The following is a 25,366-nucleotide window of genomic DNA, read 5'->3' on the forward strand; positions in this document are numbered from 1 at the left end:
CACTGAAAAGGGACAACAGCTGAATGAACCAGTTGAAGTAGCTGAAGGTTGTGAAGTCAAAGAATCTAGCGTGATAGACCAATAGACGAGGAGCAACCGAGCACAAGTCAAGAGGGCTGGATACCAGTGGTTGACATACCTGAAGTTGTTATTCAAACAAGAAGCAGGACAAGATTAGAGAGACAGGAAAATAGTGAGGACCAGATAGGTATAGAAGAACACGCTTAAGAAGAAGTGAACAAGGTTACTCGAGGCCCTGAGCAGGACCAGATAGGGAAAGAAGAACATACTCAGGCAAACAGGCATACCAAAGGCCCTGAGCAGGAACAGACAGGAATAGAAGAACACGTTCGGGCAGCAGAAGAGCCAATGTAGTAAGACCTGAACAGGGTCAGTTAGGAGAAGAAGAAAAGGTTCGGTTCAGGCTGAAGAAGATCAATTTGAAATAAGACCTGAACAGGACCAGATAGAGGAAGAAGAACAAGTTCAGGTGAACAAAACAACAAATCTAAAACCTGAACAGGAACAGGTAGAAAGTGACTCAGAAGAAGAACGGATTGTGCCTAGACATAACGAAAATAAAAGAGCTCTAGAGAAAGACTAAGAGGGTGAGTGTGCAGTACAAGTTAAGAGGGTCAGAAAAAGTGATAACTGGCCAGGTGGAATCAAAATATTAAGGTACTATTTTAGGAAAATAGGTGAAAGACCTGAGCAAGTGAATGAGGTTACTAGTTAAAATCATTCTAGACAGTCGATTGTAAAAACTCTGAAAGAAGTCCAAGACTGAGAAGTTTGAACAATAAATTCAAGGGTTCTGAGTGGATATACGTAATATTGGAAGAATTTGAAAATTTAGATTTGAGTGAAGAGACAGAAGAAGAAGTAAATGCTGCACATATTGAGGGAATGTGAGGCCTCTTCGAGAATCAAAAGTTGAAATTTTACAAGTAAAGAAAAGAAAAGAAGAGAAATCTTCATAGGCTAAAATGGCTAAAGGCAGGGTTACTGAACGACCAAAACAAAGTTGCATTCAAAATTGCTGTAGAGTTTGTATATCTAGCATTTTATTAGTGGTTAGTATTGGCTATTTCTAACAGTAGCGGTACCTTATTTGATGATAACAGACAAAAAGAATGATACAGATACTAATGAAAAGACAGCTATCATGAAGGGAGATTGAGTAGAATTAGAAGCAGCAGATGAGATAGATGTACATCACACAGTATCAGATAATGATACATCTTTAAATGTTTTCACCAAGTTGTTATTTCAATATGTAGACCCAATGGAGATTAGTGATTGTTACGTTTGAATGAAATTAACAGCTTCAGTATCAGAAGGAGTCACATATCATCACCTACCTTTAACATATGGTATTTCATGTAGTATACTAACAAGTTTGTTTTATAAAACAGGGAGACTACAGTATTATTATGCAAACGTAGATGTAGTATTTTCAGAACTTCCTATTCGAAAGAATTTGAATCCGGTACTTAGTCGTCAAGATGCTCAGTTTATGGGTGAATTTTTCCTAACAATGAAGACAATAAATTTAGTAAAGGTACATAAGAATAATCTAAAATGTATATTACGAGAAGAAGAGAAAGTGTTTTTGAATTTAGTTGAGGAAAGGAGACAGGATTTCCAAAAGAAGGCTGCTGAACAGAAAACCCTTGTACCTCCTTGGGCGGGGAAAGAAGGAATATATGCAACTGGCAAGGGTCATGCTGCAATGTCCCTGGGCTTTGAGAAGAAAGCGAAAACCTGCCTCCATAGGTTAAAGACAGATTATAATAACGTATTTATTGGTACCAGTGAATGTGAACAAAACTTCTAAAAGGGGGAACTGATCCGGTATTTCCTGGGGTTTACTATGTGTGTGGGAATAATTCTCACTATAAGCTGCCTGCACGGTGGTATAGAATTTGTCAATTGTCAACAGTAGTTGATCGTCTCTCGACTGACACTGTTGGGGGTTATTTGATGATTAATACGGAAATGGCTGCGATTAGATCTATGGTTTTACAAAATCAACTTGGGTTTTATACATTATTGGCAAAGGACGGTGGAGTCTGTAAAATGTTGAATGTACAACATTATTGCACTTAAATACCTGATAAAAGTAGGGTAATAAGGAGGTATATTAAGAATATTACAAAACTTCATGAAGATTTGAAACCACTGGAGGTTGACAGTGTATGGAAAAGACTAACAAAGAGTATTTCTTCAATAGGGACTTGGTTTACTAATTTAGGACAAAGTATCTTAGATCAAATAGTTCTTCCGTTAGTGGGTGTAACAATAATAGTTTTAACAATAATCATATGGTGTAAATGTTGTAGAAACAAAGGAAAAGGAAGATAAGAAGTGAATAGAAATGGAAAGAAAATGAAGTATGAGTAGATTCAGCTAGAGGAAATTAAAGGAGAGTTATATGAAAGGATACAAGATTTGAAAAATAAAGATGAGTTTAAGAACTTAAAGAGAGAAAAAGAAACTGAGATATGCTAAAGTTGGCATCTGATTGGGATGGGTACATTTGAGATGGCTCAAAAGGCCATCAGAGAGGGAATTGATAGAGCAAGGACTCATAGAAAAGGGAGCAATCCTCTAATTTAACTTCCTAACATGTAATTAATTACGTACTGTGTAAAACGAATGCGCACCACATAAAAACGAGGGTTAGAGAAGCTTGCGTATGTGTTTACTAATGCTAATAAACTCGAACAAACTAATAAAGCCGCTTTAACAGGGAAATCCTTACTGCGCATGTGTCAACTGCATCTACGTAATATGATGTATTAAAGCTTGGAGGGAAATTCTTGCGCATGAGCAAGAGGCACTAATATGGGGTCTTGAAGACTCGCGTGCAATGGTACCTGCTTAGCTGAAACGAAATCGAGCTATTTTACTAATGCTAATGCAGGGAAAGTATTAATGAGTAAAGGGGGTTAGAGTAGAGATGGGTGGTATTAGGTCCGCAATTCGCGCGAATTTGCAAAAATATCCGCGAGTTCACGAAATAATTCGTGAACTCGCAGATTTGACCAAATAGACTGCTTCCCACTGTCTACAGTGGCTAATCAGTAAGTGCTACCTCGTTGGGTAAATGTATAGTGCTTTTCCTTCACTACAGCTGCGTAAAGTGCCAGAAGAGTTGTCTCCAGTGACCATGTGTGTGTTACTATGCCATCGCGCCGAAGGGCGCAGGAGTCCCTTGAGTGAGCTGTCCATTCATATGCCTCTTGTGTGTAAAAAAGGTCAGAGACCGATCAGAGCAGCAGATGAGGAGAAAGAAGCTCCAGGACACAGGAACTGCACGGGGATTGCACTCGTGAAAGTAAAAGTTGCAAAGGCCTCCCTCCAGCATCACAGTTAATTTTCGACTGTAGATATGGGAAAAAAGACACCTGCCCAGCGCTGGGGTTCCTTGAGAGAGCTGTCCATCAGAGTGGGTCAGGGAGGAAAAACGCTGCACACCACTAGTGTGTGGGCGGGGCCAAAGAGCGGGGCTTCTATGCAAGTTCACATGCCTCTTGTGTGTATAAAAGGTCAATCAATCAATCAATCAATCATGCCATTTGTATAGCGCACTACTCACCCGGGAGGGTCTCAAGGCGCTTGGGGGAGGGGTATGCTACTGCTCGAACAGCCAGGTCTTGAGTTGTTTCCTGAAGGCGAGATGGTCCTGGGTCAGCCGAAGGTGGATGGGGAGGGAGTTCCAAGTCTTGGCAGCCAGGTAAGAGAAGGATCTTCCTCCGGCGGTCGCTCTTCGGATGCGTGGTACGGCTGCGAGGGCGAGGCTGGTGGACCGTAGCTGGCGGGTGGGCGTGTAGAAGGTCAGGCGGTCGTTGAGGTACTTGGGGCCCAGGTCGTGGAGAGACTTGTGTGCGTGGGTGAGGAGCCGGAACGTGATCCTCTTGTCGACGGGGAGCCAGTGCAGGTTCCTCAGGTGGCTGGAGATGTGGCTGCGTCGGGGGACATCCAGGATGAGTCGGGCGGAGGCGTTCTGGATGCGCTGGAGTCTTTTCTGTAGCTTGGCTGTGGTTCCGGCGTAGAGGGCGTTTCCGTAGTCCAGTCGGCTGGTGACGAGTGCCTGGGTGACAGTCCTCCTGGTCTCGGTCGTGATCCAGCGGAAGATCTTGAGAAGCATACGCAGGGTGTTGAAGCACGATGAGGAGACGGCGTTGACTTGTCTGGTCATCGAGAGGGAGGGGTCCAGGATGAAGCCCAGGTTGCGTGCGTGAGACCGATCAGAGCAGCAGATGAGGAGAAAGAAGCCCCTGGTCACAGGAACTGCACGGGGATTGCACTTGTGAAAGTGAAGGTTGCAAAGGCCTCCATCCAGCATCACAGCTAATTTTCGACGGTAGATATGGGGAGAAAGCACACCTGCCCAGCGCCGGGGTCCCTTGAGTGAGCTGTCCATCTTAGTGGGTCAGGGCGGGGAAACGGTGCACACCACTAGTGTGTGGGCGGGGCCAAAGAGCGGAGCTTCTATGCGAGTTCACATGCCTCTTGTGTGTATAAAAGGTCAGAGACCGATCAGAGCAGCAGATGAGGAGAAAGAAGCCCCTGGTCACAAGAACTGCACGGGGATTGCACTTCTGAAAGTGAAGGTTGCAAAGGCCTCCATCCAGCATCACAGGTAATTTTTGACGGTAGATATGGGGAGAAAGCACATCTGCCCAGCGCCGGGGTCCCTTGAGTGAGCTGTCCATCATAGTGGGTAAATGGCGGGAAGACGGTGCACACCACTAGTGTGTGGGCGGGGCTAAAGAGCGGGGCTTCTATGCGAGTTCACATGCCTCTTGTGTGTAAAAAAGGTCGGAGACCGATCAGAGCAGCAGATGAGGAGAAAGAAGCCCCTGGTCACAGGAACTGCATGGGGATTGCACTAATTAACGTGAAGGTTGCAAAGGCCTCCATCCAGCATCACCGCTAATTTTCGACAGTAGATATGGGGAGAAAGCACACCTGCCCAGCGCCGGGGTCCCTTGAGTGAGCTGTCCATCATAGTGGGTCAGGGCGGGAAAACGGTGCACACCACAAGTGTGTGGGCGGGACCAAAGAGCTGGGCTTCACATGCCTCTTGTGTGTATAAAAGGTCAGAGACCGATTAGAGAAGCAGACGAGGAGGAAGAAGCTCGTGGTCACAGGAACTGCACGGGGATTGCGCTCGTGAAAGTGAAGGATGCAAAGGCCTCTGTCCAGCATCACAGCTAATTTTCGACGGTAGATATGGGGAGAAAGCACACCTGCCCATCCTCGACAAAGCTCACGATTGTTTTTGGGATGATGAATGCGTTACTGAATTTGAGCTTCAACTCGGGCACCGGCTTAGTTGTAACTATTCTCTGACCCTGCCTCAGGCACCCGGCTGTTTAGGGTCAGGACAGGGTCAGAGAATAGGTGCAGGTAAGCAACTCTGGCACCTGCTTTATTTATATCCGTTAGCGCTTCCTGTTGAGGTTTAATTTTTGTGACAGGAGCATCGTGCCACAATGAACCCTGCCCTTCATATTTATCCAAGAAGACGCCATCGTTTTGTGCGATACCTCTACTCAACTGGAGTACTTTCTACTGGCTAATCAGTAAGAGCTACCTTGTTGGGTAAATATAGTGCTTTTCCTACACTACAGCTGCGTAAAGTGCCAGAAGAGTTGTCTCCAGTGACCATGTGTGTTACTGCCATCGCGCCGAAGGGCGCAGGGGTCCCTTGAGTGAGCTGGCCATCCCCCAAAAATTAAAACTCCGCCCTTGAGCGAATTTGCGAATTTTTGGCAATTTCGCGAGATTCGCGGATCGCGAAATTGCCGAAAATCCACAAATTTCGCGAGCGGAACGGATTTTTGGCCCATTCTTAGGTGGTATACAGTGAAACTATTTATTCTTGAAAGTAACATCTGTTTTCCTGACTTTATCACCAGTGTGCATTTGGGCCTCTCATGTATGTCTGGAGTGAGCTGAGTCACATGGGTTTCCGCGAATGACAAATGAAAACTAGCCCGGGCGAATGATGTATGGATCAAGAAGAGTACAAGGCCCCAGTCTGCCTGAAGCTTGAACCAGCAGTAGAAGACCTGAATGAATAAGACCACACATTAAAGTTAAACATTTGTAACAGATGTAATGTGACTGCGCGAGGGAAAATAAAATATGAATAAAAATTAAGGGAATGGGTTTATTGGCAAAGGGCTAACTGAAAATGGTGATATGTAAGCATGGTGTGATGATCTTCCACCCTTGCCTGACCAATCATAATTAGTAATTTTACGATAATGAAACATTAATGGGTGGTACATGAGGAACGAAAAGGTGTAATTGAGGTAGTTTTTAGTTAGTAGAGGAGATTTTTGCTGAATGCTGCAGAGCTCGGGATGCTGTTGGAGTAGCGAGAGATGCAGATGAAGAATGGAATGCAGCACCTATTATCATAACTTAAATAGGTTAGAAAGAAGACCGCAGAAGAATCTCTAGGAGGCAGAGAGTGTCAGAGAGGGGTGCAACGTGTTCGTCGTGGTTAGATAGGTCATCTATCCTGTCTTGAATCCTGTCCTGAAGTCTTTGTCTCCTGAACTATCCCGCGGGACCCCTACCAGTCCTTTGGCCAGGAGGTTGGTCTTCACACCATCCTGGGTAACTATACATTTTGTGAATTAGCAAATTTTCTTTTCTCCCTGTCCTCTCATTTCTGAGCATACGTCAATGCAAGTTTGAAGTATGTGTTGATGATAATTGAATCTTCTCTCCTATGAGTGACAGTGGCTGTACTGTACTTTGAAGTGGTTCACATGAAATAAATTTTAGATAAAGCCTTAAAACTTACCCGAGTCTGTGATTATTTACTTTAAGATTTAGGAGTCTGAATTAATTACATTTTCACCATCAACTAGTTCAACTAATGGTCCATCAACCAGAGGAAATCATTTTTTGATCAGTGAAAGGTTGGTTAAAAGTAAGAAATAACCAATCTAGAAGTGTGGAAAATCATAAACTTTGACTCCAGCGGTTTACTCAATCGCAAGTGTGTTTATGGGCCCAGCTGAGTATATGGTATTGGAGTATCTATTGTTGGTACGCCGTTGGATCAACAGGATGGAGAAATTTAGGAACACCAACTTGGTTTCTAACTCTGAGCTGTGCAGAATATCTATGGGGTGACATACATGACTTTGATAGAAACGAAGTGTAACATTAAAGGCATTAAATTCAAGACACCAGGAGAACTTTACTCTTTGGATCTGGCAAGTATTTGCAGGTACTTTAAGCACAGATTTCAATCTATGCTGTCCTTCACCTGCAACAAAAAAAATCCAATTGCTGCTCTCGATCCATGAAAAGAGTACCAAGCAAGAGGTGCTCCTCATTATCATATGCTGTTCTGGGTAAAAGATGCACCTAAATTTGGAACAGACACAGATGAGTGTACATTTTTTTCATAGAACAGTTTATTAAATGTAGGATTCCAAAAGACACTGAGGGAAAAAGTAACCTGGGGTGGAGTTCGTGGAGTTGCGCTACGGAAAGCTCAGCGAAGTGGGAAAGAAACTCAGCTGCACTACACGGAGCTCTGCAAGTGGTGGAGTGCGGTAGAAAAATGCTGTTTGCGGTGATTGCACACTGCCGGATGCTTGTCCATACTGTGCAATCATTGCGAACGGCACCAGGCACAGTGCAAGCTTTCCTATTCTGCCACTCAAGTAGATTTTTACTCGAGTGGCAGTTTCTCAACACGGCCACTCGCAATGAGAAACCTGACCCAACCAGCGTTGAGAGATCTCGCCGGGAGGTTTATTTTCTATGCTCGCGCTCGCCAATTTGATGTTGCGTACAAGGAAAAATCTTGCCGGGAGTTGGATTTTCCTCGTTTGCGCTCGCCAACTTGACGTTGGTGAACGCGAACGAGGAAAAAAACTCAGCTCCGCTACTGAAGCGGAGTTTTTTGGAGCTCACCGAGCTCCGTGTAACATGGAGTGCGGAAAACTCTGCAAACTCCGTGTTTCCAATCACAGAAATGTGAAAAGTACTGTGAGCAGAAATATTTATTTATTTTCTTAGCTCCTGTGGAACCTTCATGTTTTTCACTGTCTGAAGCCAGTTGCTTCTTCCTAGTTCTCTTTGAAAAAAGGGAAAAGTTTAAAACTGTTTGAAATACCTTCCTAAAAACATCAGTACTTTATTATAAACATTTTAAAAGTCCCCCACAAAATCCTCCCATGACTGGAGACACATTTTCTGACTACCCCTGATTTCAACCTTATTGACAAGAGCCTCCTTTAATGTGGGATACCTCAACCTTTTCCCTTCTTTTGGGCCAGTAGGTCGTGCCTTACATCACTAGGTCTGGGCATTGAATCCCCCTCCGTTCGCAGAGATTTCCGCACTCTGCACTCAGCGGAGCATGCTGAGTTTATTCCTTGCTTGAAGTTACAACGGGTGCAGAACATGGCCGCCAAGTTGGCTCTCTCCCGCCCTAGGTCCAGCTCTTCCACTCTAGCTCTAAGAGACCTACACTGGCTCCCGGTACACCTGCGGGTACAGTATAAAGCTGCGTGTTTGGTGTTTAAAGCTGTACATCAACAGGGTCCTGTCCCGCTGCAGAATATGTTTGCGTGGTACTCTGCTCCACGGCCTCTTCGCTCTTCTTCGGCGCATCTACTTGTAGTCCCGAGGTTCCAAAGAGTGAGGATGGGTGCCGCTCCTTTAGTGTTGCAGCGGCCAAACTCTGGAACTCCCTGCCACTATCTCTGAGAAGCCACAGGGACTATTTTCCGTTCAGGAAAGCTTTAAAAACGCATTTGTTTCCAAAAAATGCTTGAGCGGATAATGTGCAACTGTTCCTAGATCAAAGCGCCAGGATGCCCTTTGGGTGACAGGACTGCGCTTTATAAATATACAAAATAAATAATAAATAAATAAATAAATAAATAAATTGTGCTCTGCCCAGGTCTACCCATCACCAGGAATATGACTGCAAAGGCCAGCTCCCTAATCCTCCTGAGATATTCCCTGTACCACTAGAACTACTTTAGATGCCTAAACCACCTGTCTATATCACCCCCCTCCTTAAAGGCAGGCACCAAGTCTCTGGGCATTTGGGCTCTTTCTTCTGCATTGAACACAGTAGTGGTGCTCCTACAATTTGCACTAGACTCTAATAGTCATTTGGCCTTCCATTCCAGCTCCTTGATACTCAATTCATGAGCCAGCAAGACCCTTTTCTCCTTTAAGGCTCGCTTAGCCTCAGCTTTTCTCTTCTCTGCATCCAGCTGGGCCAGCTGCAGCCCCAGGTCCCACTTAGTCTGTCTGTTCTTGAGGTCCTCAGGGTACTGGGTTTGGGAGGAGGCAGTACTTCCTGCATGGAATCCAATAGGGAACTCTCTCTCTGGGGGATCCCCTCTTTCCTCTGGAGATTTTGCCCGGTCATTTCTCTTCTCCTCTCCCTCCTTCTCTGGGCTACTACCTTTTCGGGCCCTACTTCTGAATTCAACTATATTCAAGGTTCTCCCTACGCAAGAGTGCTTAAGTCGTCCTTTTCAAACTCTTCCTGTAGTGCAGATTACCTTCTGTGGATGAACTCCCAGGCTCCAATTGTGAACAAGTACTCAGACTTGGACGTATAGGGGAGTAAATTGGTGCATGAATGGTTCTATGGGTCTATGAGTGTGTGACTGAGTGGCTATATGAGTGGTGGGTACATAAGTGTTTTTGTGAGAGTGTAACTGGGTGTGTAAGTGTCTGCCTGACTGTCTGAGTGTGTGAAAATTACATACTATTAAATTGCATACTATAAGCAAACATCCACATCTAATTTCAAACACATTCATTCATGCATTCATACTGGCTTAATAAAATTACTATACTTTCAGTATACCAATTTCTATTTCTCCTTTCCTGCTCACTGTATTTTTAATTAATGTTCTCATCTAAGCTCCCTTCTATTTTTCCTTCTAGTAAAGTGTCTAGTAGCTACACATTTCCTTTGATCTTATATGCACTCACATTTTATTTATCTAAATATGCTTTTATATACTACAACGTGATTAACATACCTGTAACGCTCTTCGCTGTTCTCCTAGCTTTATTTTCATGTCTTTTAACATCTGTTTTCATTCCAAATCTTCAGTGACAAATCCAGCAATCCACCTCCACTCTCAGTAGAAAAGCAGCTAAAATAGCTACCCTTCTCCATGTACTCTTACTTATACTGCTTTAGTTAACAAATCATAGGTTCCCTTTCATCTTTTATTTTTGTCATACCACTTCTAAATGGTCAGTATTTCTTTAACCATTTCCATGTTTCCTGCTGAATTTGGTTGTTTTTTTCTGCAAAGCCGGGAATCCGCCGCAGTGCTCACCATGGCCCCTGCGTAACTTTGCGGATCCACATAGGGTCTGTGAGTGAATTTGTGAGTGTATGTGTGGGTCTGTGAGTGTATGTGTGGTTAAAGTGTGAGTGGGTCTGTGAGTGGAGGTGTGAGTATGTGAAAGGGTCACAGAGTGGGTGCATGAGTGTCTGGGTGGGTCTGTGAATGGGTGTGTCTGAGTGGTCTGAGTGGTTCTTTGAACGTGTAAGTGGGTCTGTGAGTGTGTGTGTGGGTATGTGAATTGGTCTGTGAGTGGGTATGTTAGAGTGTGAGTAGGTCTATGATTGGGTGTCTAAGTGTGTGAGTGGGTCTTTAAGTGGCTTTGAGAGTTTGTGAGTGGGCTGGTAGTGGATCCATGAGTGTCTGAGTCTGTCGGTGAGTGGGTACAAATGAGTCTGAATGGGTATGTGAGTGGGTGCAAGAGTGTCTGAGTGGATGTGTAAGTGAGTGTGTGAGTGTACCATTGAGTGGGTGTTGGAGTGTCTGTGTGGGTCTCTGACTCGGTCTCTGAGTGACTGTGAGTCGGTGTAGGAGTATCTCAGTGACTCAGCGAATGGTTGTATTGTTTTCTAATTTACGGCCGAATTCACGGATCCACTGCAATTTTACATGAGGGCCCACATAGTAACAGAAGCTATAGTTGGGATTCAGAGAGACAGGAATTCCTCAGATTTTTGCTTGCCAATAACTTTGTCACCATTTGATGAATCTCCACAAAACTTTGCTGAACAGATTTACCCGAAATTTGGTAGGGATTTAGAATATGGTGTAGAAATGGTCCTTTTTGTTATTTGATTGGAATTTGTTTAGTAGTTTGTGAGTAATAAGGGACACGACTTAGTGATATATTGGGCCGCTGTACCGTGCTGCCATACTGCAATACATGGCGATGTTCAAACACAATATTATTGGTTATGAAAGCCTTTGCAAATTGAAGTCAGCCATATTGTTTAAGCCACACTTTCTCTTTGTTCTGTGTTTTCAGGTCAAATATAGCTTACCACTCTTTTTGTAATGTATTGGAAGAAACGAGGCAGTTTAGCTAAGACTGTAAAGTTAGTGAAAAGTATCTTTATTGATTTCTATAATATTAAAATGTTTATGATGTACCACAGTATTTTTGTGGAATTATCTAGAAAGTCCCAGGATACCTATTGTAATCTAAATAAAAATGTAAATATGACAAAATAAAATTGGACATATTATAGGGTTGTTCTTAAAAGAGACTTTTTTTGTAAAATAAGCATATTTATATCTGTTTGTCAAACCAAGGCTTTAGGTTTAAAATGAAAATATGGTTTTCATAAGTTGAAAAATGAACACCATTATGATAATACAGTGCAGCATTGCCATATTTTATATTTAAATGAGAAATGGAAGATATTTGATGTTTGTGTAGGAATGCGGATACTGGCGTGTTTACATATCTTCAAGTCTTTTCAAACTTAGCAGCATTTACAGTAGACCACTTCTTCACTGGTCTCTGATAAATATTTGAGAACATAAAATGTGTGTTCAGAAACATAGATATTAAGATGGAAATGTCTCCTTCATCTCAGTTACCAATCTCATGCTAGGTAAGTGTTCTATATCAGTGCCACCACAGTGGATAACCATAAAGTGGGTGGTCACAATTGCTAACAGAGGAAAGTAGAGAAAGGAACTGATTCTATTTCAAACCTCTTTCACCATTCCATGTTAGTTCAACTCCAATCAAAATGAACTCATTCTCAACACCTACTTTCTTATCATGGTGTTTGGCCCCAAAATTTAATTGTGCCCAACCAACCAGAAAATAGCCATCTTTCACATACTCTCACAAACAAGCATAAGGAACACCAAGACAGACAAATAAATATATTAGGAGCTAGATGATGAGCCATTAGGAAACAACATGATATTATCAACTTAATTTTGAAAGGAGGACAATTATTGTCGTGAATACAGTTTGGACTACTAAAGTAGCACAAAGCTCCCAAAAACCAAAATGAGGTCAGAAGAAAATAAGCTAGTTTGTAGCAGTGATGTTTAGCAAGCATTAAAAATGGTACTTAAAACACACATTTCTGGTCACATGACAATGAAAATGATTATAAAATTAGATAAGAGATAACATTAAGAAGTAAAGCATTATGTCATTGGTCAATAACACAAAGTGGGCTACAAACACAGTCTAATACTACTAGATACCAACAACAACCATAGAGATTCTGTTGATGGTTGGAAAGCAATAGAGCTCTATTTCATCTTTAAAGACATCAAATGAAAAAAAGATTTATAATGAACAGCTAATAGCCTGAGGTGTCTATGTGCTAGCTTCTAAGGTCCAGCTTAAGAAATCTAGGAAAGTGTACTAAGAATTACTGATTGCATAGCCAGGGGTTCAATCCTTTCCTAAAACCAAGCAATTTTAATTCATTTTTTAGAGTTAGAGGAAGAGAGTTTCACAGCTTTACTGTACTTGTGGCAGAGCTCTTCCCACCACATCTGATTTTTTAAAATTTGGGGATGACAAGATTTCTTCTAGTAGCAGAGCGGAGTGATCTTGGGGGATTGTAAAGTTTGAAGTAGTGAGTCAGTTGAATAGGACCCTGGCCGTTAAGGGACTTAAAAACTATGCACAGAGCTTTAAACTTGATACGTTTTGCAGCAGGTAGCCAATGTAGCTGAACCAGAGCCTGGGATGCTGACTTATGTCTAAGGAAACCCAGAAGTCATCGAGTTGCAGAGGTTTGGAGGGTTTGCAGCTTGTTTATACAAAGTGTTTGCGGGATGGTGAAGAGCGCATTGAAGTAGTCAAGTCTCGAGGATTTGAACGCCATTAATATTGTTTTCTGCAGGGTTGAGGGAATGAAAGGGAAAACCTTCCTGAGAATTTTCAGAATGAAAAAATAAGAAGAGGTAATATGGTTAATCTGTCCCTTTAATGATAGTTTAGTATCAACAATCAGTCCGAGGTTTTTGGCCTTTACACTTGGGGTTGGGAGAGAGCCCAGTTGACGGGGCCACCAGTCGGCAGACCAAAAAGAGGGATTGGTGCCAAATAACAAAACCTCTGTTTTTGAAGAATTTAGTTTCAGACAATTGTCCCTCATCCAATTGTCTGTGTATAGCATACAAACATGAAACTTAGCAGCCGTTGTCTCTGTCTTGCCAATGACTGAAACGACCATTTGAGTGTCGTCAGCATGTAACACCAGAGAGAATCCGTAGCACTTAATCAAACCAGCCAGAGGGTGGTCCCTGTGGCACCCCGTAGGTAAAGAAAAAGGAAGGTGAGACAAAGGCTCCCAAGGCTGCTGATTGAATTTGGTTAAAGAGAAAGGAGGTTAAAAGAGAAAGTGCTCTACCTTCAATACTGACAGAGGTGAGACGGTCAACCAAAAGGTTATGGTTGATCGCATCAAAAGCAGCAAGATATACAATAGGATCAAGGAAATATTTCCACCATTGTCCAGGGTTTGTCTGAGTTCTCCTGTAACTGTAATAAGAGCTAGTTCCATGCTATGATACTCACGCTACCCAAATTGAGATTGATATAGAATTGAGTTCTTATTAATGAAGTTGGCCAGTTCAGAATTAAAGGCCTTCTCTACTACTTCAGCTGGGAAAGTAGTCCAAAATGAGGCCTGTAATTATTTGGGTCATTGATATCGAGTTTGGATTTTTTCAGAAGTGGAGTGAGATATGTAGATATAATCTCAGGAATCATATTCAGAATTTTGGGGGAACAGGGGTCGCAAGGGAATCTTGATTTGACTTGGTTTAAAAATGTAAATGTCTGCTCTACTGTAAGAGCGGAAAAAATTAATAGTGTGTTGACAGTCGTAGTATCAGAGTCAAGGCCAGAGACATTAGATACTGGTATACTTTCCATATGGGTTGGGCCTGGGGAATTCACAGATTTTGCATTGGTTAAGGGGGTGAGCCTTGTTTGGCTGGTAAGCTGAACAGGGCAGACATTAGCCTAAACCGGGTGTCTACTAGAAATTAAAAAAGTATCATAGACAAACTTTATCTTATCTTGAAGAAAGGTTACCAAAGTATTATAAAATTGTTGACTGGCCATAGGATTTCTTACTTCAGCAAATTTGGAAAGTGTTTTGACTATGGCAAACAGTTTATTAGTGGAGTTTTTTGTAGCTTCAATTTAAGCAGTGAAAAGTTTTTTTTTTTTCTGTTAAGATCATCATTTTATAGAGTTGTACGGAGGCCTTATATTTGTATATGTCAGCTGACATATGGTTCAGCTTCCATTTCCTTACCATCCTGTGGCATATTGGTTTTTGAGATCGACGTTTTTCATTAAACCAGGGTTCTGGTGGAGTGAAATTCGAGTTACGGTAATGTTTTGCTGGAGCTAGCTAATCTATTGAAGATTCTAGCCAGAGATGATAGTTAGAGATAGTGAGGTCAAGGTCTGATGGGGCCTCAGGCAACATCTGGGAGAGTGCAGCACTAAGTTGGTCAGCATGGATCTTGCTCTAGGGCCTGGTCGAAGTAGGTTGTTTGGGTAGGTCAAGGGTGGGTTTACAAGACAAACCTCTAATCTCAAACATAATTGCCTTCTTTTCAGACCAGGCTTAGGGGAGGGAATTCATTTATTCAAACTGATTGTTTAATAAAAAAAAAAAGTCCATTAAGGCAATGCGCTGGTATGTGAGTGGAACTCTGAACTAACTGTTTTAGGCCAGCACTCACCATTTGATATATCATATTGACTGTATCAAAGCCCATGGAGTTTTCTAGATGTAAATTAAAATCCCTGAGTATAGTGAGATCAAGAAGATTGGCTTTTAACTCAAATAAATGAACTTTATTGAAAAACTGAGCTTTTGGCCAAGGATACGCCAATTAAAGAGTGATGATTATTTGGTTCTAGTTTAAAAATGAAGGACTCGCAGTCCTGAGCTTCAGAGAAGTATTTAAACGATGATTTAAAACGGCTCCTGAGTATGACGGCTAAGCCCCCACCTCTTTTCCCTGTCCGGTATACTCTAAAAGTTTTATAACCTGTTGGCAGAGCCATGAGTAGGTTTGGGTCTGTAGAAGCATCTACCCAGGTTTCTATAATAAAAGATATATCAAGTTCATGTGTCTCCAGAAACTTGCAAAATTTGAATGCATATTTTACCAAAGATCTTGCATTAATTAACATGACAGAAGCTCCATAGCTAACTTTACGGTCTTCATATGCAGCCGTATGATGAGTCCATAAGGCAATGACTGGATAGTGTGCAAGAGAACGTTTGCAAAAGGAACAGCCTGAGGGGCTGTCACTGTGCTGTGGGTCTATGCAAGGACCCAAGCAGTTCTTAACTTGTGGGTTAAGACCAAGTAAGGTAACCAAAAAGTAGCGGCCAGCAGCCAATAAGTCTGGGTCTGAACCAGCATGGGGGCTGGCGCTTAGCAGGGTCAAGCCCGGACAGGCGCAGATAAGCTTGCCTTTAGCGCATCTTTGGTTTGCCAACGGCACATTTGCTGCATGCAGACATGCTAGCATGGCGGCTTTGTAGCTTGGCATCTGGGGGGCTTGAGCGGGGCATGAGGGGGCATGGTCACTGGCACTACTGAGTGCAAAAAGTTAAGAACGTGATTGCAAAGTAAAAAGCAAATGGGGGTCAAACTACCCCAGCTACGCCACACAATCTAACTCGTGGGCCATAGCTATGGTGAAATTAAAAGCAAATTAAAATAAACATGTGAAACATTAACACATAAAAATAAAAGTGTCCATCTTCTCATAATAGAGAAATTTAAAACTATAACTCATCACCTCCATCTATATATTTCTACATAAAAAGGTACATTTCTACATGGAATACTGTAACAAAAATAATACAGGGAGGGGGCGTGGCTTAGCGGGCGAGCATGGCGGACGTGGCTGCCTAAGAGCTCCCGCCGGCCCGCCGTTTATCCTGGCATTATCCTGGCCCTAAACCCCAGAAAGTGCACCACATCCAGGGTAGTGTTGGCGGAGGACACCGGGAACCGTCCGGTCCGGGAGATACCGCGCCGAGACCACCTACGGCTGTGGGGCGAGTGACTGCAGCGAGCGGCCTGGTGCCCGCCGGACAGGCCGGGGCCTCGATTTTGGCGTTCCCGACGGGGGGACCTGGCCCGGAGCCGGCGCTGCCGCTCCCAGACCGCGTTCCGGGGCTGTCTGCTACTGGCGGCTCACAGCGGAGTGCCCTGCCTGTCCTGACATTGCCGGTGGCGGGGGCCTGGGCCGGTGGGGGCCCTTGGAGGGGCGGCGGCCTACCTGGCCTTGCTGGAGCCGGGGCCTCGAGTTTGGCGACACCCGAGGACGTTCGCACTGGTGTCCGGACACTCTGCTGCTGTTGTCCCCCACTACGGGCTGGCGCATTACCCTCCGCTGGGACTGGCAGCGGCTCCATTACCGGTGAGAACTGTGTCCTCCACTCTTGTTGACCGGCGCAGTGGGGGCTGCTGCGAAGAGTTGTGCCAGAGGGGGTCGCGACATACCTTGGACCCTTGACCAGTGATTATCCTCCCGGGGCTTGGCTGGACCTGCAAGTGGTGTGGACGCGGCAAAGGGGCCGGAGCGGCAGGGGTGGCCTGGTGGCCCGAGCGCAGTCGGGACCTTGATTTTCGCAACCTGGGCTGGCCACGATCCGGGGTCCCTTGCTCCTGACGACCTACAGTGGGATCCTCGGCCCTTCCTCGCTGCGACTGGAGGGGGTGTCGGAAGCTCTGCGGCCTGCCCGGCCTTGGTGCAGCCGGGACCTCTGGTTTGGTGGTCCCCACCCGGAGTCGCCGGCCCGGATCCATTGCCCTATCCTGCTCCTGTAGTACCTGGGGCGGTGGCTGGAGAGCTGGTAGTTCGCATTGGGGTGGCCCATATCTGCGCCGTGCCAGGAGTACCGGTGGGCGCGAAGACGATTTCCTACACCTTGGCGGGGCAGCATTGCCTGGGGTGCAACCCGATCTGTGGGCCGGTGGTGAGGGACTCTCGGGCGGCCTGGTGTGTTCGAGACGCCTCGGCTGGGGCCTAGCTGGTGGACTATTGCGAGAAGCGGCCCTGATACAGGTGCGTGTCACTGCTCACGGCCGCCATGACGAGGGGCTCGGCTGCCACTAAGACAGGACCCATTGACAAGTTCACCGGCCATGGTGGAGGAGCCGGGGCGGCTAGTGGGAGTCACCCTGCTGGACCGGACAACGCGGCGTTGATGGCGGCCATTACACAGTCCCGCGACATGCTGGATGCGAAAATCGGCGCGGTGGGGGCCGATGTGATGCTGCTGCGTCAGGATCTTCGCAATGCAGTCGCCCGCATTACTGAAACTGAGACCAGGGTCACAGCAGTGGAGGGCGATGTTGGTGCCCTTCGGAAGAAGATTGCCGACATGGAACAGATCCAACGGGGCCTGGCGACTCGTGTGGAGGATGCCGAGGGGCGGGCGAGGCGAAACAACCTGCGCTTCGTTGGCTTTCCGGAGGACTGCGAGAATGGACCTATGGACGCCTTCCTGTCCCGGTGGCTGGAGAGCTGGCTACCTCCGGACTCCCTGTCGCGATGCTTCATAGTGGAGCGTGCCCACCGCGCCCTGACACAGAAGCCGCCAGTCGGGGAGCGGCCTCGCCCGATCATCGCCAGGCTCCTCAACTTCCACGACAGGGACGTCATCCTCCGGGAAGCGCGGTTGAAGGACACCCTGCTGTATGACAATCATAAAATAATGATCTTCCCGGACTATACCAAACTGGTCCACCAACAGCGGCACTCCTTCCTGGCTGCCAAGGCCAAGCTGCGTGGCCTAAAAATTCAATACTCGCTGCTCTACCCGGCCCGCCTTCGGGTGATTTTCAACTCCAAGACCATCTTCTTTGATACACCGGAGGCCGTCTTCAACTGGACCGATGAAACAGTCAGGATTCGACCTCACGTCCAACCGGGGCTGCACTCTGGATCATCGCGTAGCTCGTCTCAGGACAGGAGCAACCCGTCTGGCAAAGGAAAACGTCATCGCAAGTCCCGCTCCCGGCGGAGGTCCCTGTCCCGGGACCCCCTCTTGGGGGACACACAGCCTGATGCGGACCAATCTGATGGAGGCTCCTGATCGCCCGTCATGGGGACTGTCTGCTGGTTGCCTTCTTTATGTGACTATCCCTGGTGGAGGCTGAGCTGTGGTAGATGGGACATACATTGGCTGGTGCAGTATTGCTTTCTTCTTGGCGAATGCCGGGGCCGTCATGGGCTGTAACCTTCTGGTGGTGCTATGCTTATGACTCTAATGTGTGTTTGTTGGGGTTCAGGGCACGTACTTTGGGCTGCCTCCTCCTGCGGGGACTGGGTGGTGGTTCTGGGTGTGTCTGATTAGTTAAAGGGGGGACTAGTTGGGATCCATTGGTATGGCTGGCTTTGGGTGCAGTGTTTTGGGCCTGATGTACCGTATACCGCGACAGGTACTTCATTGTTCTTTGAAGTATGGGGGTGGGGGTGGGGGGAACCTGGGTGTTTGGTTGCTTGTGGGTTGGGTCGGGATCGGAGGGGTAGTAGGGCTTGGGGCTTCGGGATTTGTGGGGTCTGGGATTCTGGTTCTGGGGGTGCACGTGGTCTCTGTGTGTTTTGCAACTGTGGGGTCTGGGAGGTGGGCCGGGGGTCGGGGAGTGTGGGGCTGGGAGCATTGTGATCATGGTTGATGTTCCTCACTTGGCGCCCAATGGCGCTTCCATGCGTGTCATTAGCTGGAATGTACGGGGATTGTTGGACAAGATTAAACGGGGAGCGGTGCTTCGATGGGCTAAGAGGGACTTGGCAGACGTGCTCCTTCTTCAAGAAACGCACATGCTAGGTACAAAAGCCCTGAGCTTGCAGCGCTTTGGCTTCCATCAAGTGTTCCATGCCGGATTTACCAGGGGCTCCAGAGGTGTGGCCATTCTTATTCATAGACGGCTGGCGTATGTACATGAGCGTCAGTGGCTTGACCCCCAGGGCCGTTTTGTCTTTGTACAGGGGAAGGTCGGGGTGGAGCCGGTTGTATTTGGCTGTGTGTATGCCCCCCCCCTCTGCAGTGGGCCTTAGCTGAACGTTTGTTTGCTGTATGGGCCGAGCTCCCCCGCTCCATGGCTGTGATTGGCGGAGACTGGAACGATGTGATGGATGTGGCTTTGGACCGGCAGAGGAGGCCAGGAGTGGCACCTGTATCCTCCCCTACACGGTTGGGGGCTATGGTTGATGGTCTGGGCTGGGTGGATGTGTGGAGGCATTTGCATGCGGGACGGCGAGAGTACACCTTTGTCTCGGCTGTCCATGGCTCCCTTTCACGTTTGGACTGTGTGTTCGTCCCGAGGGCTTTCCTTGACAGAGTGAAGGGGGCAGCAATTCGGCCCCGCGGGCTCTCTGATCATTCCCCAGTGGCGGTACAAATTGACTTGTGCAAAGCACGCTCCCCCTTCCGATGGCGAATGTCCGCGTGGCATCTGCAGCGCCCTGATTATTCCCAACATTTGCGCAGCGCGATCGCCCATTATTGGCAGGACAACCTTACCGAAGGGATGGATGCGGTGACAGTTTGGGAGGCTATGAAACCCACCCTGCGGGGCACAGATATTGCTTGGTGTGCAGCTGCTCGCCGGACTCGACTGGGAGGCATTGCTGCGGCCGCGGAGCGGGTGGAGGAGCTCGAGGCTCGGCACGGCGAGGCACCCGATGATGTGGCACTGCGGCTACTCCTGCAGGCGCAACAGTCTTATTCCTCGGTCCTGTTGGATGAGGCTCGTCAGGCGTGGCTAGCCACCCGTAGTCGGGTCTACCAGTGGGGCGACAAGTCTTGCACCATGCTCCATAGGCTGTGCCAACAGAACCTACAGCCTCTTACGCTGCCGGGCCTTGTTGATGGTGCAGGAGTGGCAATCACAGATCCGGTGGCTCTTGCAACGAGTTTTGCGCTAATTTGGGCACCAGTATGCCTCTCGGGAGACTCTCTCCCCTGCCATTATCGCAGACTATATTGCTTCGGTTCCCCCATCTGCTGTATCTGATGAGGTACGCGAGGCCCTAGACCTTCCCCTGTCGGCTGAGGAGTTGGGTGATGCACTGGGTCAGTTAAATGTAGGCAAGGCACCGGGGCCGAGCGGTTTCCCCAGCGAATTTTATAAGAAGTTCCATCTGCAGCTCGGGCCGCACTACTTGCGGGCCCTGGAAAAGGCACGAGAGCATGGCCGCCTCCCACCGGACTGGCGTCATGCCGAAATCGTGGTGTTTCTGAAGCCAGGTAGGCCCCCCGATCGCCATGACTCTTATCGCCCCATATCCCTCATCAACTTCGAGGCCAAGCTCCTGGCAAAGGCGCTGGCGAACCGTTTACTCCCACACATTTCGGCCCTTGTCCACCCAGATCAGGCGGGTTTTATGCCGCGCAGGGCAACGAGACACAATATACGACGGGCGCAGGCCGCGATACAGGCGATTGAGTCTTCGGAGGACCCGGCGGCGCTCCTGCTGGCTGATATTGATAGTGCCTTCGATTCGGTCAGCTGGACCTTTCTTTTTACCCTGTTTCCACTGCTGAATCTCGGCCCGGTGTTCCTCTCCTATATCAGGCTGCTCTACACTGAGATCACGGCCTCGGTGCGTATCTCGGGAACGACGTCTGCTCGTTTTCCGGTGTCCAGGGGCACGCGTCAGGGGTGTCCGCTCTCCCCTTACCTCTTCGCACTGGCCATGGAGCCGCTGGCCGCCAGGGTGCGCCGCGATGAGCTCTACCGTGGCTTCGTCTGGGGTGCGGATCACTCGGACCGCATAGCCTTATATGCGGATGATGTGCTATTTTTCATGACCGACCTGCAGCGTACGGGTCCTCGTGTCCTGGAGTTGATGCAGGAGTTTGGTCGGGCATCGGGGCTCTTCCTTAACCCGCGCAAGTCGACCATGTGGGTGCTGGGGGGTGCCGCAGTGGACTGCCCGTGGGCTGCATCCCTTCAGATGGCAGTTGAAGGTGTGAAGTACCTGGGTGTCTTCCTCTCTGCCTCGCCTGCAGTGGCATGGGACCGGAACATTCTGCCTGTATGGGATCGGGTCCAGCTGAACGTCAAGACATGGTCGCGCATGCCACTTAATATCTACGGCCGGTCGGCCATCTTCAAGATGGTGGCTTTGCCCCGTCTGCTATATCAACTGCAGAATCATCCCTTCCAGGTTGACCCGCAGTGGTTCCGTACTGTTGATTCGGTGCTGGGCCGGTTTCTGTGGGCTGGCGGTGCCGCCAGGGTGGCGCTGCGCACATGCTTCCTCTCTACCTACTGCGGCGGCTTGGCGGCCGCAGATATTTTATCTTACTATCAGGCCTCCCATCTCCTTGTACTCAACGAGTGGTGGTATGGCGACCGTAGTGACCCGGCTTATGCCCTTGAGCATTCCCTGATGGGTGGCGCCTCCCTTCACACCCTGTTGTACTCGGCTAAGCGGAGGCGACTGCTTCCGCAAGTCACCCAAGTGGTCTTCACTGTCTGGCGGCGGGCCTTGCATCGGGTGGGCTGGTGGGGTCGGCTTACAGCCGAAACCCCGTTGTGGCGAAATGGTCTGTTACCGGCGCTGGCGTCTCTGTCCGGATTTGACGGCTGGGATGCGATTGGGATCTCGTCCCTAGGTCATGTCCTCTCTGGTACTACCCTGAAGTCCTTTCGGGAGCTTAGCTCCGAATTTAGCATGCCCAAGACCCAGTTTTTCCGCTACCTTCAATTCCGCCACGCACTTACCCCAAGTCTGGTGGGCCTGGAACAGCTCCCTGATTTTAGTCCTATCGAAGCTAAACTGTTTATGGGAGACCTGGGTGACAAGAAGGTCTCGCAGATATATCGCTCTCTGGTCACTCACTGTTCCCCTTCACTCGCAGCACTACGGGCCTCTTGGGAGGCTGATGTAGGTCCACTGGATGATGACGATTGGCGTGAGGCCTTGGAATCTCCCCGAGGTGCTGCTATAGCCATCCGCCTTCGCTTCATCCAGTTCAAATACCTCCACCGGGCGTATTATACTAGACACCGTCTATGGCGGGCAGGCCTGGTCGCGTCTCCCGAATGTCTGCGGTGTGGTTCTGAAGAGGGCACCCTGTTTCATACAGTATGGTCCTGTGAGAGACTGACTCGATTCTGGGCTGGGGTGTGGGACTGCCTATCAGAGGTGTTGGGTTGGGACCTGCCCCGTACCCCCAGGCTGGGCCTTCTTCATGTTCTAGAGAATGTTGGAGGCAATATTTACAAGCGCCATTTGCTGTTGCTGGGGCTGGTGGTGGCGAAGAGAGACCTGGCGCAGGCCTGGAAGAGCGAGCGCGCCCCCCCCCTCAGGGCTTGGAGGGCGGGACTGGATTTCCTCATGGGTCTAGAACAGCCTGTTTTTGAAGCCCGGGGATGTCCCCGCAAACATTACAAAATCTGGAAACGGTGGGCGGATTACCGGGGCCTGCTCCTTGACCCCCCTGTGGACATTGATGATGCATTACAGCTGGATGTGGATCCCGCACTCTAGGCCGCTGGCCGGCTCCACCTTTGTAGATTGTCCCAAGTTGCTGGACTGTGATCGCGTGCACTGGGTTAGGGTGGGATAAGGGGTGGGTAGTTGTGGGCGGGGCTGGTTGGTGTTTTTGGGATTGGGTGGGTGGGGTAGTTCAATGCCATTTACTGTATAACGATGGGTTCGATGCTGTACTAATGATATGTCTCTTTTTTTTTATCTGTCTTTGACAGTCTCCTCCTGACTGTGGAGGGCTGTGTTGAGCTATGCTTGAACTCATAATAAAATTGGTTATGAAAAAAAAAATAATACAGGGAAATAATTAAAATAAACTAACACTTTAATTAGGACAAAGCAATATTATTGGTAAGACTAAAGTACATTTTTATAATGTTTCTACACACCCTACCCTTAATATTAAAAAGGTTAAGAACAACCAATTGACACAGACAGCATCATTGACAGTAAGATATTCTGATGAACAAAATGCTGCATATTCAAGAAAATTTACACTTTCACAACAAGAGACAACATTAGGAGTGTAACTGCAAAGCATTATAAACATGTGTGCTGAAAATTCTTCTTTAAACATTTCCTTACATAAGGACAAAGACAGAGAAACTCATACAGAAACAGTATGTTCACCATGTTGTTGAAAAAGCATTTCATGTAAAAAAAACCTCTTTATTTTCTTAATGAATCGAGTGAAAACCTGTGACCATTTAATTACAATCTATAAAATACATAAACTATGGAAGAAATAAAAAACAAAACTAAAGTTCTGTAACATTTTTCAGGGAACTTGGAGACATATGTTATGAACGGAATCATAATTTTCATGAAGACAGTTACCATAACAAAATAATTGTGCGCTTTCAGTCACCACACATGAAGGCTGTTGTTATGAAGTCTTACGTGCAAAAGTGGTAGAGGAAGAAAAAAAGCAACTCAAACGAAAACCAATATTTATTGAAGATTTGCAGGGAAGCCAGGAAGCTTCGGCGACAGTGCGCTCTACAAATGGCATTTAAGATAAGATAAGGGATAAAAACAGAACCCCGCATATGAATGAAAATGCAGTTTTATCTGTAATTTCAGAGACATTTAAAAAGGCATTATTACTTTAAAAAAAATCAAACGTCTCCCAAATGTAGACGTCTCTCCATTTCAGACCATTACTAAACTCCAACAACATTCTTTAGGTTGTTTGAGAAATCACGTATGACACCACATTCCTTCATATCAAAAGGCTCTCCACCCATCATTCAATGGTAAGAAAACCTGTGTGAACATTATACTTTGTGAAAACACCATCATTGCAATTATAGGAACTAAATTATGCTCTACTTCACTCTAATCCAGCACAATTCAACAATATTACAGACTATATCCAATCTAAATACTTTGAACCACTCTCTAAGAACAATAATTGTCCAGACGTTTCCTTTAGTTAGAATGAATCAGAAAGACGACGTTGACGTCCATTATTAACTTTGACCTAACAAGAGGTACTGTGGTAAGAAAATAACGGTTTGAATGAATAGCATAATGTACAACATTATATGATTAAAAACAATTTAAAAAAAACATTCAAATTCAAAGAAAAAACTAAGGTTTAAGATTAGATAGAAAAACTAAATGTATTATTTCTATACAAAAAACAACTTAAAGTATACAAAAATTAGAAATTCAAAAGTTATAGTTATAACTTTCTAGTTATAACTTAAAGTTATAACTTACTGTTCGCCCAAAATGTTATTATAAGTCATGCACCCCAATATAGAGTGTTGTCAACTAAATTAACCATAACCCGTGCCTTCTCCATTCACTGCTTATACCCTTTTACACTACATTACTTTTTGCAAGTTAAATCATTGCAAACACCCATGCTATCTCAAATTACATTATTTATGAGGAGCCTATGCATGATGGAGGGCTGAGTTATAGTTACTTTAGTCTCACTAGTGAGTTTACAGCCCTCTGTACGGAGATGTGCTGCCTACAGTAAGCTTTTGACAGGCTGTAAATGATGACTTTAAGTTATAACTATAAAGGTATAACTATAACTTCTGAATTTGTAATGTTTAAGTCATTGTTGTATAATAATAATAAATGCAAAGGTATACCTAGTGCATGGAGAAAGGGTGAATTATAGTAAATGTAGTGTTACTAGTGAGATGATAAGATTGTACGGCGGTGCGCAACTTATAGTAATTTGGAGGTGGTGAGTAAGTATAGTAGAGTAGAGTGGTGTAGAATTTAGTGGAATGGTGTGGAGTACAGTGGAGTGGCGTACAGTGGATTAGCATACAGTGTAGTGGCGTATAGTGGAGTGTCAGAAAGTAATGTGGTATATAGAGTGGAATAGCATAGAGAGGAGTGGTGTAAAGTGAAGTGACAGCGTGGAGTGGCGTGGAGTGGCGTAGAGTGGAGTGTGTTAATTGAAACAGACAGAGCATGAAAGTGTGTGAACGGATGTAAATGTTATGTGGCTGGAATATACATTATGATTTGTAAA

This window comes from Lissotriton helveticus, chromosome 3_1 (genome assembly GCF_964261635.1).
Source record: "Lissotriton helveticus chromosome 3_1, aLisHel1.1, whole genome shotgun sequence".
NCBI classification, from domain to species: Eukaryota; Metazoa; Chordata; class Amphibia; order Caudata; family Salamandridae; genus Lissotriton; species Lissotriton helveticus.